The sequence below is a fragment of the Silurus aristotelis genome (assembly GCF_946808225.1).
Source record: "Silurus aristotelis genome assembly, chromosome: 20".
NCBI lineage: Eukaryota > Metazoa > Chordata > Actinopteri > Siluriformes > Siluridae > Silurus > Silurus aristotelis.
The window spans coordinates 3,007,487-3,021,265 of NC_139593.1; the positions used below are offsets into that span (position 1 = coordinate 3,007,487).

At 40.4% G+C, this 13,779-nt stretch overlaps 1 protein-coding gene and 1 long non-coding RNA gene across 2 annotated transcripts in view; both read right to left on the reverse strand.

Moving 5' to 3' along the window:
• The window catches only part of LOC310715893 (adhesion G protein-coupled receptor E1-like), a 31,069-nt gene that overhangs the window by 12,798 nt on the left and 4,492 nt on the right, over positions 1-13,779 (reverse strand). The gene's annotated exons all lie outside the window — the stretch shown is intronic.
• On the reverse strand, positions 4,012-6,822 carry LOC310715485. The gene is made up of 3 exons (XR_014530338.1): positions 6,606-6,822; positions 4,266-4,332; positions 4,012-4,166 (listed from the first exon to the last, which is right to left on the reverse strand). It is a non-coding gene; the product is annotated as an uncharacterized lncRNA (long non-coding RNA).

Here is a 13,779-nt window from a genome sequence, read left to right on the forward strand (position 1 = left end):
GGTGTAGTATGGGATTCGACGCAGTTGTCCCCCACTCGTGTTGAATCCATCCTTGTGGCTTATAGCAAGAGAGTGATAGAAGGCCAGTCACTCACTGTGTAGCAGTTTCAAAGACTGCTGGGTCTGATGGCTGTGATTCCACTTGGCCTCCTGCACATGAGACCCCTCCAGTCGTGGCTCAGTGTCTGAGGGTTCTCTCATAGGGGCAATCCACTCAGTACAATCAACGTCATGCGTCATCCTGTGTTCTTGACTCAGGGCCCCATGCTGGTAATTCATGGCATCGCAATACGCTTATAACAGCCCCTAATTGGGTGGGGAGCACTCATGAGTGGCCACTCTGCTCAAGGTCTCTGGGGGAGGCCCCATTGGACGTGGCACATAAATTGCCTGGAAATGCTGGCCGTGTTTCAAGCTCTGAGGCATTTCCTCAAAGGCCACCATGTGTTGGTCCATACAGAAAACACTTTGGTGGTTTCCTATGTAACCCACCAGGGGGGTCTTCGATTTCACCTCCTGGAGAGGCCATTGTTTGTTTGGACCTGATAGCCCTTCTTAAACACCTACCCTGTGATATTCCTCTCAGGTGGGATCTTCTCTCTCAGGCAAGGGGTACAATAAGACACCCCAGCCCCGAGCTGTGTGGGCTATGGCTGTGGGCTCTGCGGGGTCAAAGTTCCTAGTTGCCGGTCGTAGCTGCAAATTTATCAGTACTTTACTTCACAATGTTTCACAACTTTTTACTTTCACCACAGTGGTAAACTAGTTTACGAAGCTCACAATGAGCAAGACAGAAGGCAACAAGTCGGAATCAGCAAAAGCCACCATGATGGACACAATTAACAATCTGGGGTGGACAAATGTGCCGGCGTACATAATTTGAATCTGTTAAGGGTCTACTTTTATTTCTATACACTCATAATAACAACAAAATCCTGTGCTTTTGTAAAATAAATAAAACAGACAGGGGGAGCTCTATGCTGTCTCTGTCATCTCTATTCACAGGCACATAAATACAACAACCTGAATCTCAGTAAATATTTGCCTCACACACATAATAAATATATAAATAATAATCTTGAAATGTTTTCTTTTAAATAAACCAGTTCACATCGAAAACAAATATTTCTGATTCTGTAATCTGTATAAAACTTAGAAGAAGTACAGTTTATCTGGAATTAACCAATTAATCGTCCGTGTGGAAACATAGCAAAAGTTTTGTTTAGTGTCCTGATGCTTTATGTAATTTAAAACACCATAATTACTTTAAAACATTTACAAGAAACTTTTGCTCATGCTCTATGTTTAGTTTGGTTTCACTAATAATAATGCATCCATATTGTGCGATTAAGTTGCGAATAATTGTGTTAACACATGACAATATTTAGAAAAATCTATTTGACTCAAAAAACACTTTATTCAACTCCAAAGTAGCATCAGGAGATTGTAAGGTCAGGTCAGACTCCAAAGTGGCATTGCAGCCTAACAGAAGACGCCACAGTGACATATTTTTACTACAGAACTGGCATTTTTATCCACCTTCAGACCCCACAGTGGCAACACAAGCCCCCTGTATGGCACCTATAGAGTCCTGACTGGCAGCAGGAGCTGATACAGTGGTATGTTGAACCTCAGGAGGAGATTTCAGACTGGCAACTTTAGTTTCTTTAGCTTTAGTTACAGTGAGGTCCTGGTGAGGTCCTGGTCCTGGTCTTCATGGATGCGTGCTCACCAACTAAAACTCAACCCTAGCAAAACAGAACTGCTGGTCATCCCAGGTGATTCATCTCCAGGTCAAGTTCTCCAAATAACACTTCATGACTCTCTGCTCTCCCCTTCAGCCACTGCTCGTAACCTTGGGGTAACTATGGACAATGAACTGTCTTTCTTCCCACATGTCGCTAATGTTGCATGTTCTTTTCGATTTCTTCTCTATAACATCCGAAGGATTCGACCATTTCTGTCCATACAGGCTGCCCAGGTGCTTGTTCAGTCTCTTGTCATTTCAAGACTTGACTACTGCAACTCTCTGCTGGCAGGTCTCCCCCTGAACACTATTCGTCCACTGCAAATGATCCAAAACGCAGCTGCTCGACTTGTGTTCAATCAGCCCGTTTTCCCACACCACCCCACTGCTGCGCTCCCTTCACTGGCTTCCAGTAGCTGCACGTATCAGATTCAAAACACTGATGCTTGCCCACAAGGCCAAAAATGGACCAGCACCATCTTACCTCAGTGACCTCATCACATCTCGCACTGCACCACGCTGTCTGAGATCCTCCAGCACTGCTCGACTGGTACCACCTTCTCTCAGAATGAGAGGTAAGTACACTTCAAGGATCTTCTTTGTTCTGGCACCAAGGTGGTGGAATGAACTTCCCCTAGATGTCCGTACAGCAGAGTCCCTGATTATCTTCAAGCTACGACTGAAGACCTACCTCTTCCTGAAATACCTAAATTAGCACTTTCCAAGTTTGTAGAATTCAATAGTTATATTTATATTAAGTTTGTAATCTTGTGTACCAGTGTAGATTTATTCATTACTAGACATTAAAGCACTTTTGTACGTCTCCCTGGATAAGGGCGTCTGCTAAATGCCGCAAATGTAAATGTAAATGTGTTGAACCCTGAGACACATCCGCTTTGGCCCATGATGTTCCTCCTCCAGATCTCCTGCAGAGCCCTGAGGACTGCTGATCTCAGCACCTGCAGGAGCTTCAACTTCACTTCACGGCATGTGGATGAGCTTAGACGAAGACTTGGTTCGAAACAAAAAGTTTATTTCTAGATTTTTGTATGTTTTAATAAAAAAAAAATGTTGTTTATATGTATGTTTATAATTTAAATGTATAAAATAAAGAAATGTATTTACTCCATAACATTCGCCTGTTTTTTATTGATTTATTTTTAGTTCACTTCTGCTTTTGAGACAAGATATTAGATCGAATTGGTCAAGACAACACCTGATCATAAATATGATTGGACAAACCTGCTGTCAGTTTAAACACGTCTGCTGGTGCGAATAATATAATATACAATTTCCTGATAACTTTCATTCTGTTTCTCTTCCTGTTTCTATTGCAGAGCACTTTGTAAAGGATAAACACACACAAAAAAAGAAATTAATTAATTAAATGAAAGAAAAAGTATACAAAAAAAAAAAAAATAAAACTTATTGTAAAGAGAATTAATTCAAATAAGTAAAGAGACACATTTTCAAAATGCCAGTGTAGGAAATAAGTAAACATATATAAGGGTTACATTAATGATCTATAATAATATCTCCATGTTAATGACCCAAATAAACCCATGTTAATAAGCTACGGTATATATATAAATAAAGGAAAAAAGGTTTCTTACAGCTTCCATGCGTATTAACAGAGAACCGGATCATACACAGGAATTCATAAGGGTTTAATGTAAACAGAAGTAGCTGTACATGCTGCAAATGTCCAGAAGGGGGCGGTAGATACCGTTACACTCACATATATCAGCAGATAGGCCTCCCTATGATATCCCTCATTTAGAGATCCCACTTAATCAAAAACAATACAGAAACCTTTGTGTTAAAGTATAAACAGACAAAAATCTCCACTTATTTTTGCTCTATTTAATAAGTATTTACAAAAGACAAAAAAGCTGACAGTCCTACACCATTACAATTCCATGTGACACGTCTCATTATCCTGGGATCTCATAACGTGTTGTAACATGACTAACAATAATAAGCCTGTGGACGTTCACGTCATCTGCTGCAGCAGGGCTACAATTGTTGAAGCTGCAAACTGCACACAGGAACTTCCTGTACTGCTGCCTGACCTGGAATAACGAATAGCCAAAGTAGTAAATTAACAAAATGTAATAAATATGATTGGTTGGATTTGAACACTGTGCTGAGTGCTAACCTCTGGGTTGAGGAGACAGTGGAACAGAAAGATGAAGGCCCCCTGCTGAATGCAGATTAAATTTACTGCAAAAAACATATCACTTTTGATGAAGTTTATCCAGGGGCAGCCGATGATAAAAAACTGAGCAAGGCTTTTAAACAACACACTCATTATGAGTTTGGTGTCGTTGCTGTTACTCCTCAGTAAATTCCGATTTTTCAGCCGAATCAGATTTAAGATTATGATGATGATGGAAATGATGTGGAGGATAAAAATGAACTGTATGGAAGAAAATAGTTCAGATGATAAACTATAAAGTTGCTATAATTACTTTCATTACGTATGATTTATTAATTGTTTACAGTCTGTAGTACTTACTGCAAAAATGATGAAAAAAGGAAGAATAAATGCAAATAAATCTATTATAAACATGTCCACACTGCAGCTGCAAAAAAAAGAATAGGTGTAATTTTCAATAAAAGCACACATTCTATATATATTTTCGCTTATGCTGCAACAATTTGCCATGATAACATTGATTCAAGTTGTGACCCCATAGCCTTAAAACATGGCCACCCCATACTCCAATACCCAGCACACACTTACACATTCACAATCAAGCTCATGCTCATGCTCATCAGTCACACCTGCTCCTAATTTTATCCACACAGTCTGATTCATTAAAAAATCAGCAGCAGGAATAAACTTTAACAGAAAAAAATGCATGTAAACAAATGTAATCTTCTGGCACTATTTGGCGTGATTTGAAGCAGCAGAATTCTAGAAGTAATGGGGCGTAAGGGAAACGAAGCGTTATTTTATATCATTCAGTCAGTTTTGCTCTGCAAACATCAATGACAGCTTCAACTCCTCAAAGCTGGGAAGTGATTGTGGTATTAGGTCATAGTCCACGTTTAGGTTACACTATTTTAATGCTCTCCACTTCACCTCGGTCCGTTCTTCACCTCCACATCTACAAACCCAATTCCAAAAAAGTTGGGACACTGTACAAATTGTGAATAAAAAAGGAATGCAATAATTTACAAATCTCAAACTTATATTTAATTCACAATAGAATATAGATAACATATCAAATGTTGAAAGTGAGACATTTTGAAATGTCATGCCAAATTTCGGCTCATTTTAGATTTCATGAGAGCTACACATTGCAAAAAGTTGGGACAGGTAGCAATAAGAGGCCGGAAAAGTTAAATGTAGATATAAGGAACAGCTGGAGAACCAATTTGCAACTTATTAGATTAATTGGCAACATTATTGGGTATAAAAAGAGCCTCTTAGAGTGGCAGTGTCTCTCAGAAGTCAAGATGGGCAGAGGATCACCAATTCCCCCAATGCTGCGGCGAAAAATAGTGAAGCAACATCAGAAAGGGTTTTTTTTTAGAGAAGAATTGCAAAGAGTTTGAAGTTATCATCTTTTACAGTGAATAATATCCAAAGATTCAGAGAAACTGGAACAATCTCTGTGTGTAGGGTCAAGACTGGAAAACCATACTGGATGCCCGTGACCTTCGGGCCCTTAGACGGCACTGCATCACATACAGGAATGCTGCTGTAATGGAAATCTCAATATGGACTCAGGAATACTTCCAGAAAACATTGTTGGTGAACACAATCCACCGTGCCATTCGCCGTCGCCGGATAAAACTCTATAGCTCAAAAAAGAAGCCATATCTAAACATGGCAGGCGTTTTTCTCTGGGCCAAGGCTCATTTTAAATGGCAAAGTGGAAAACTGTTCCGTGGTCAAACAAATTTCAAGTTCTTTTTGGAAAACTGGGACACCATGTTATCTGGACTGAAGAGGATAAGGACAACCCAAGATGTTATTAGCGCTCAGTTTAGAGGCCTGCATCTCTGATGGTATTGGGTCGCATGACTGCGTGTGGCATGAGCAGCTTACACATCTGGAAAGGCACCATCAATGCTAAAAGGTATATCTAGGTTCGAGAACAACATATGCTCCCATCCAGATGTCGTCTCTTTCAGGGAAGACCTTGCATTTTCCAACATGACAATGCCAGACCACATACTGCATCAATTACAACATCATGGCTGCGTAGAAGAAAAATCCGGGTACTGAAATGGCCAGCCTGCAGTCCAGATCTTTTATCCATAGAAAACATTTGGTGCATCATAAAGAGGAAGATGCGACAAAGAAAGACCTGAGACAGTTGAGCAACTAGAAGCCTGTATAAGACAAGAATGGGACAACATTCCTATTCCTAAACTTGAGCAACTTGTCTCCTCAGTCCCCAGATGTTTGCAGACTGTTATAAAAAAGAAGATGGGACGCCACACAGTGGTAAACATGGCCGTTTCCCAACTTTTTGGAGATGTGTGGGTGCCATGAAATTCAAAATCAACTTATTTTTCCCTTAAAATTATACATTTTCTCAGTTTAAACATTTGATATGTCATCTATGTTGTATTCTGAATAAATTATTCAAATTTAAAACTTCCACATCATTGCATTCTGTTTTTATTCACAATTGGTTCAGTGTCCCTACTTTTTTGGAATCAGCTTTGTACACTAACATCCTGAAACATCTCATGTGTACTATCACATATATAATATGAACATACACATAAATAGAGAATATTTTAACATTTACAATAACAATCATTTAGTGATATTTAATGATATTACTTATTACTAAGAAAATAAGAGAATGGGCTCCATCCGGTCTCCAACACTCACTTAGAATCTCTGCAGATTCCATGGTAGACTATGCCATGTATGACCACCAGAACCAGGGGAATAAAGTATCCGATCAAAATTAACCATTTGCAGCTAAGCCCCTCCCCATGGTTTGAGCTGACCTTTGACAGGTTCTTCACAAAAATTAGGAGCAGCACAGCTTTAATGAACATCCACATAACAGATGAGAGATAAAGAAACAACCAAACACAATTTAGAACTGGAACCAAATGCTGTGGAAAGATAAAAATAAAGAAAACAAATAAAGTAAATAGATAATTAAACAGACAGACAACTGCACATACAAATGTGTGTGTGAGATTCACCTGTTGAGAGAATATATAGGACAGAAGATTTCTTGTGAGCATTGTAAAAATTATAGCCAGGAGGAGGCTCGTGCACAGGTTTATCAGAGTCATGTTGGTCACTTTTTTGTGAGGACGATAAATGGCCAGAGTGAGTATTGATAAACTCAGAAACACCATTCCTACTGCTGCAGACGGTGTCATATAATTTGGCCAAAAGGTGTACATCTGGAAAATTGAAAGTGATGTCACTATTAAAACTTTTAATAAAACAGTTTACTGAAGGTTGAGTATACATAATATTCTCATACAGATAATACAGTATCTACTTGACACATTCCCTGCTGTTCATCTTCTCCACTCTACTTTTGGTAATAGAATGATTTCTAATCTTGGTATTCACTGTCAGCCAGTAGAGGGTGCAAGCTAGTTTATTTACTTTTTAGAATGCTTTATTAATCCCACAGGGAAACATTTATTGATTTTCAAATCCCAGCAATGTAAGAAGTTGGGGTCAGTCATGTTATAGCACCCCTGGAGCACAGAGGGTTAATGGCCTTGATCAAGGGTCCCAAGAGTGGCAGCTTGAACCCTTGACCTTCTGATCAGTAACTAAGAGCCTTAATCACTGCCATAAACAACCTCCCCCAAGTTGGGGTAACTGTAACAGCTCAACTGTGTCAGAAGGTTGTATGTTCACATCCCAGCATAGTCAAGCTGTTGTGTTTGTGTCCTTGAGACCCAGCTGTATCTTACAACTGTCATGGACTGGAGTTACTTTCCAGGTGTTCCTTTGTGCTGTTCTGCATTTTCTCCTCCCTGACTCTCCTTGATTTTTCTATGCTGGGGCTCCAATTTTCCATTCCATCCCCTGGCTGACACAATCAACAGCACACCATCAATGTCTATTAAATCCTACAAGGAGTGGTCTATCTGGCTGTTTGTTAAGGCAGAGAAGCATGAGTTTCATGCATCCACTATTAGTTTTTTGGGTACTGTTGAGGTATTATTGAGAGTGAGCAGAACAGACTGACCCTGAATGTTGTTGTAAAGTATGCAAAATGTACCAACTTCAAGCATTTGCAGGTTTCATAGGCTATGCACATTTTTACTGCCATTTCACCTTAAATTTTTATCACATGGCAGCCCCCTTCTCTAGACTCACCTCCTTCTCTGTCCCTTTCCTCTGGATTCCTAAGGCCACTCTTGATTTGTTTTTCTGTATTTTATCAGGTTACTGATTTAACTGTGATTGATGAAAAATGGTTAAACTTGTGCAAAAAAAAAGCCCACTGATTACTAAGAAAGTGTAACAGACTTTATTACCGTATTTTATTATTTTATTATTACCGACTATAAGCCACTACTTTGTTCCCACGCTTTGAACCCCGCGGCTTAAACAACGAAGCGGCTAATGTATGGATTTTTCCTGGGTTTTTCCCGGTTTCACAAACTTCAAGACAAAAAAACTGAGCCCCGTAACATTAGACCAATGAAATTGCCGAATGGGTTCAGGTGAACCAATGAAACTCTTCATATTAAATCACGCTCCCACTGAATCGGGCCGCACCACATCATAAATATGGATTAAGTTCCTCTGACGTTTGACCTGCCGCTCACTCGGACTGTCTACAGGAAAGGAGAATCATTCGTCACGCTGAAAACAACCGGGCATGAAAAAAACACATTTCACCTGTGTTCTGAGCTGCACGCTATCGGGAGAAAAGTTTCACTGATGGTGATTTTTAAACGCATGACGGCGCCAAAAGATAAACTCCAGAGAGAAATAGTTGTGAAAGGAAGGAGGAAGACAGTGAACAATGACTTTCTTGGTAGGCTACTGTTTAGATACAAGCCGTTGTAGCGTGTTGAGTCTGGGTGAAGGGAGAGCTCGCTAACTCCAGTTACAACAGAAATCATATAATCACAGACAGGTTTCCAAAACTCATGCTTTTTAATTTTCCTTGACAACAGCGTTACAGGTTAGTCAAAGAAACTTGGAAATGAGCACCAGAAAATAATAAGGACATATTCCTCTGTCTTGCACACATGCAGTAATACCGGAAAAAATGCAGCGGCAGGCAATTTCCAAAATGCCGCTCTGCTCTTGAAGGAGCCACAACATATTTCACCCTTTACACCATGTAACAGGCACTGTCTTTCGTTAAAGCCTGTGTAAAGTTCATTAGTTTCAGTGTAGACACCTGCAGCTTATACACAGGTGCGGCTTATTTATGTTTAAATAAAAATCTTTGTCAAATTCAGTGGGTGCGGCTTATATTTGGGTGCGTTTAATAGTCCGGAAATTAAGGTAATTCTGTTATGCTGTACTAATTCTGGATCAACTGGTGCTCATTATATGTGTGTAATCCATTTTTCCCCTAGGGGCTTGACGTAGATAGGCAAGCGGCATGCGCACTTGGGGTACTAAAATGTCGGTGTTTTTTGGCTGGAGTATATAGTGTGTGTAATTAATTTGGGTAGAGTTTGGATGCCCTTGTTTATTATTTTCTTTCATATAAAGTGTGTTGGCGAACCATACACGAACGCTCGGTTACAAAAGCATTGTAAGCGACTTGTACATCATAACCACATAAAGCTAAACACTACCTCTTTTTAAATGGCTTCTTTTTGTATATTAAGCCTGCAGTATCCTGGTCTCTTACCAGCAGGTAAGTGAAATCGAATGTCTGCTTGATGATAGCAAAAGTACCCAGATGACGACAAGAGCACAGAGTGTGAGTTCTGTTTATCCTTCCGATGTTACAACCATCTTCAACCCATTCTTTTCTATTCCAGTACACACAGGAGAGAATGCCTTTACGGTCCAACTCCTAGTGAAGAAAAGGTCTGAATATTACCGTAGATATTATTAAATAAAGAGAAAAGCTTTCGAATTCAAATAACTTACATCTACATGCTTGAGGGTAAAGTTGACATTATAGAAGGTTGTACTGAAGCCAGATACTTGGAGAAGTTTTGCTGACACCACAGGAGATATTATGGTTTTTGTTGTATTTACAAATGTATTGAAGAAGCTAGCATGCAGGATGGCTGCCATGTTGGTGAAGCTCATCAAGGCAACAGCAACTACAACAAAATGAAGATAGACTGTTGTTTTCACCATGTCACATGATCGCTACTACTGATTCACATTTACGGATCATTTACACATGTACATAAACTTTCTGAATATTCATCCAAGATCAGTAAAAAAAAAAGTTCCATCTACACACAGACGTTCATTTTATTTGAGAGGAAAGTATTGTAATGAGTTTTGCTCGTCTGCTTGTACTGAGGAATTTGAGTCAGAGACGTTAAATGTAAAGATTATTACTGTACCGTTGCTTTTGTTCGGGATTCCTGTGACCTCGATATCCATAGAAGCAGTGGTTTTGGTGAGAGAGGGGATTTTACTCACACTGGAGTTCAGGTTAACCTCAATTACCTGAACCTCTACAAAGATATTCAGATCAAGAGTCAGAGATTTGAAGTTCTGTCTACTATGTTTAAAGCTAATTTAATTCATTTCATAAGATTATTATCTGATCAAGAATTACAGTAAAATGTGTTTATAAAAGGAGATACAATACAATGTGATATAAAATCTTCTTCTTCTTCTTCTCCTTTCGGCTGCTCCCATTAGGGGTCGCCACAGCGGATCATCCATCTCCATACCACCCTGTCCTCTTTATCTGCCCCTTTCACACCAACTACCAGCATGTCTTCCCTCACCACATCCATGAACCTCCTCCTTGGCCTTCCTCTTTTCTTCCTACCTGGTGGCTCCATCCTCAGCATTCTTCTACCAATATAATTCATGTCCCTCCTCTGCACATGTCCAAACCATCTCAATCTCGCCTCCCTCACCTTGTCACCAAAACATCCTACATGCGCTATCCCTCTAAAAATCCTGTCTATCCTCGTCACTCCGAACGCAAACCTTAACATCTTCAGCTCTGCTACCTCCAGCTCCACCTCCAGTCTTTTACTCAATGCCACTGTCTCTAATCCATACAACATCGCAGGTCTCACCACAGTCCTATAAACTTTCCCTTTCATTCTTGCAGATACCCTACTATCACAAATCACTCCTGTCACTCTTCTCCACCCACTCCACCCTGCCTGCACTCTTTTCTTTACTTCTCTAACACACTCTCCATTACTTTGCACTGTTGACCCCAGGTACCTGAACTCCTCCACCTTCTCCACCTCTTCTCCCTGCAACCGCATCACTCCACTGCCCTCCCTCTCATTCACACACATGTATTCTGTCTTACTCCTACTGAGTTTCATTCCCCTTCTCTCCAGCGCATATCTCCACCTCTCCAGGCTCTTCTCAACCTGCTCCCTACTCTCACCACAAATCACAATATCATCCGCAAACATCATAGTCCAGGGAGACTCCTGTCTGACCTCGTCCGTCAACCTGTCCATCACCACTGCAAACAGGAAAGGGCTCAGGGCCGATCCTTGATGCAGTCCAACCTTCACCCTGAACCAGTCTGTCGTACCTACTGCACACTTCACTGCCGTCACACTGTCCTCATACATGTCCTGCACCACCCTCACATACTTCTCAGACACACCTGACGTCCTCATACAATACCACAACTCCTCTCTTGGCACCCTGTCGTACGCTTTCTCTAAATCCACAAATACACAATGCAATTCCTTCTGTCCTTCTCTATACTTCTCCATCAACATCCTCAAAGCAAATAAGGCATCTGTGGTGCTCTTCCTCGGCATGAAACCATACTGTTGCTCACAGATGGTCACCTCTTCTCTCAGCCTGGCTTCCACTACTCTTTCCCATAACTTCATGGTGTGACTGATCAACTTAATTAGCCTGTAGTTACTGCAGGTCTGCACATCTACCTTATGCTTAAAGATCGGTACCAGCACACTCCTTCTCCATTCCTCAGGCATTTTCTCACTTTACAAAATCCTGTTAAACAATCTGGATAAAAACTCCACGGCCATCTCTCCTAAACATCTCCACACTTCTACCGGTATGTCATCTGGTCCTACCGACTTTCCACTCTTCATCCTCTTAATCGCTGCTCTCACTTCCTCCTTACTAATCCTATCTACATCCTGCTTCACCAACTCCACATCATCCAACCTTCTCTCACTCTGATTTTCCTCATTCATCAGCTGCTCAAAATACTCCCTCCATCTTCTCAACACACTCTCCTCACTAGTCAACACATTTCCATCACCATCCTTTATTGCTCTAACTTGCAGTACATCCTTCCCAGCTCGGTCCCTCTGCCTGGCCAATCGGTATAAATCCTTTTCTCCTTCCTTAGTGTCCAACCTTTCATACAGCTCCTCATATGCCTTTTCCTTGGCTTTTGCCATATCCCTCTTTACCTGCTGCCGCATCTCCTTGTACTCCTGCCTACTTTTCTCATCACTCTGTCGATCCCACTTCTGTTTCTCCTAATGCTCTCCTGCACTTCCTCATTCCACCACCATGTCTCCGTGTCTTGCTTTCTATTTCCAGATGTCACACCAAGTACTTTTCTAGCTGTCTCCCTCAACACTCCTGCAGTAGTTGCCCAATCATCCAACACCTCTTCGACACCACCGAGCCTCTGTCTGACCTCTTCCCTGAACCTCACACTACACTCTTCCTCCTTCAGTTTCCACCATCTTATTCTTCTTTCAGTCCTCACTCTCCTCCTCCTCTTCTTCGCCTCCACAACCATCCTACAGACCACCATCCGATGCTGTCTAGCTACACTGTCCCCTGCCAACACCTTAAAGTCTCTAATCTCCTTCAGGTTGCATCGGTATGAAATTCTCATTTGTGATCCGCACGTTTGATTTGGCACATGTTTTACGCTGGATGCCCTTCCTAACGCAACCCTCCCCATTTACCCGGGCTTGGGACCGGCACTAAGAGTGCACTGGCTTGTGCATCCATAATGGCTGGGTTCAATGTGATATAAAATAATGATTAAAAATATGAAACATTTTCAGACTTGAATGCGGCTAGTCAGAGATTACAGAATGCTAGCTGCCCCAGAGCCCAGACTGATTCACACTTCTGCATTCCCCTGTTCGTTTAAACCTTTATGTGTTTGTTCATTCATGTAATGTCATGTAATACACATTTTACTTTAATTCCTGTGCGCTGAACAGGTCTTCGTGTTATACTCATGTTTTAAAGACTCTGACTATAAGTACTGACTATATATTTTTTACTGACGTTAAAGTAAAGACGTTTGGGCTCTGACATGTTCTTCAGTAAAAATTAGTTATTATTACTACCTGTTTTAGTGTCACTCTGTAACTAGACCTCACATCATATTAATATTAGGGCTGTCAATCAATTAAAATATTTAATCACAACTTAGTCACACATTTCTATCTGTTTTAAATGTACCATATATTAATACTTTGTTTTCTGTACTCTAATCAACATGGACATGGGGAAATATTATGAAAATGTAAGTTTATTATTAGTGAAACCAAACTCAACATAGAGCATGAAGACAAAATATTCTTGTAAATGTTTTATAGTAATTATGGTGATTTAATTACGTAAATCATCAGGACACCAAACGGAACTTTTGCTATGTTTAAACACATATGGTTAATAAGGTGATACCGGAGACACTGTACCTCTTCTAACTTTCATATGGATTACAGAATCAGAGAATATTGGTTTTCGATATGTAAAAGACATTTAGAGTTTTCTATACATATATTTCTTGTCTGTGAGGCAAATATTCACTAAGATTCACATTGTCTTATTTACGAGCCTGTCAAGAGAGATGACAGAGACAGCAGAGAGCGCCCCCTGTCTGTTTTCTTAATTTTAATAAACAACATTTTTTTGTTATAGTGAGTGTAAACAA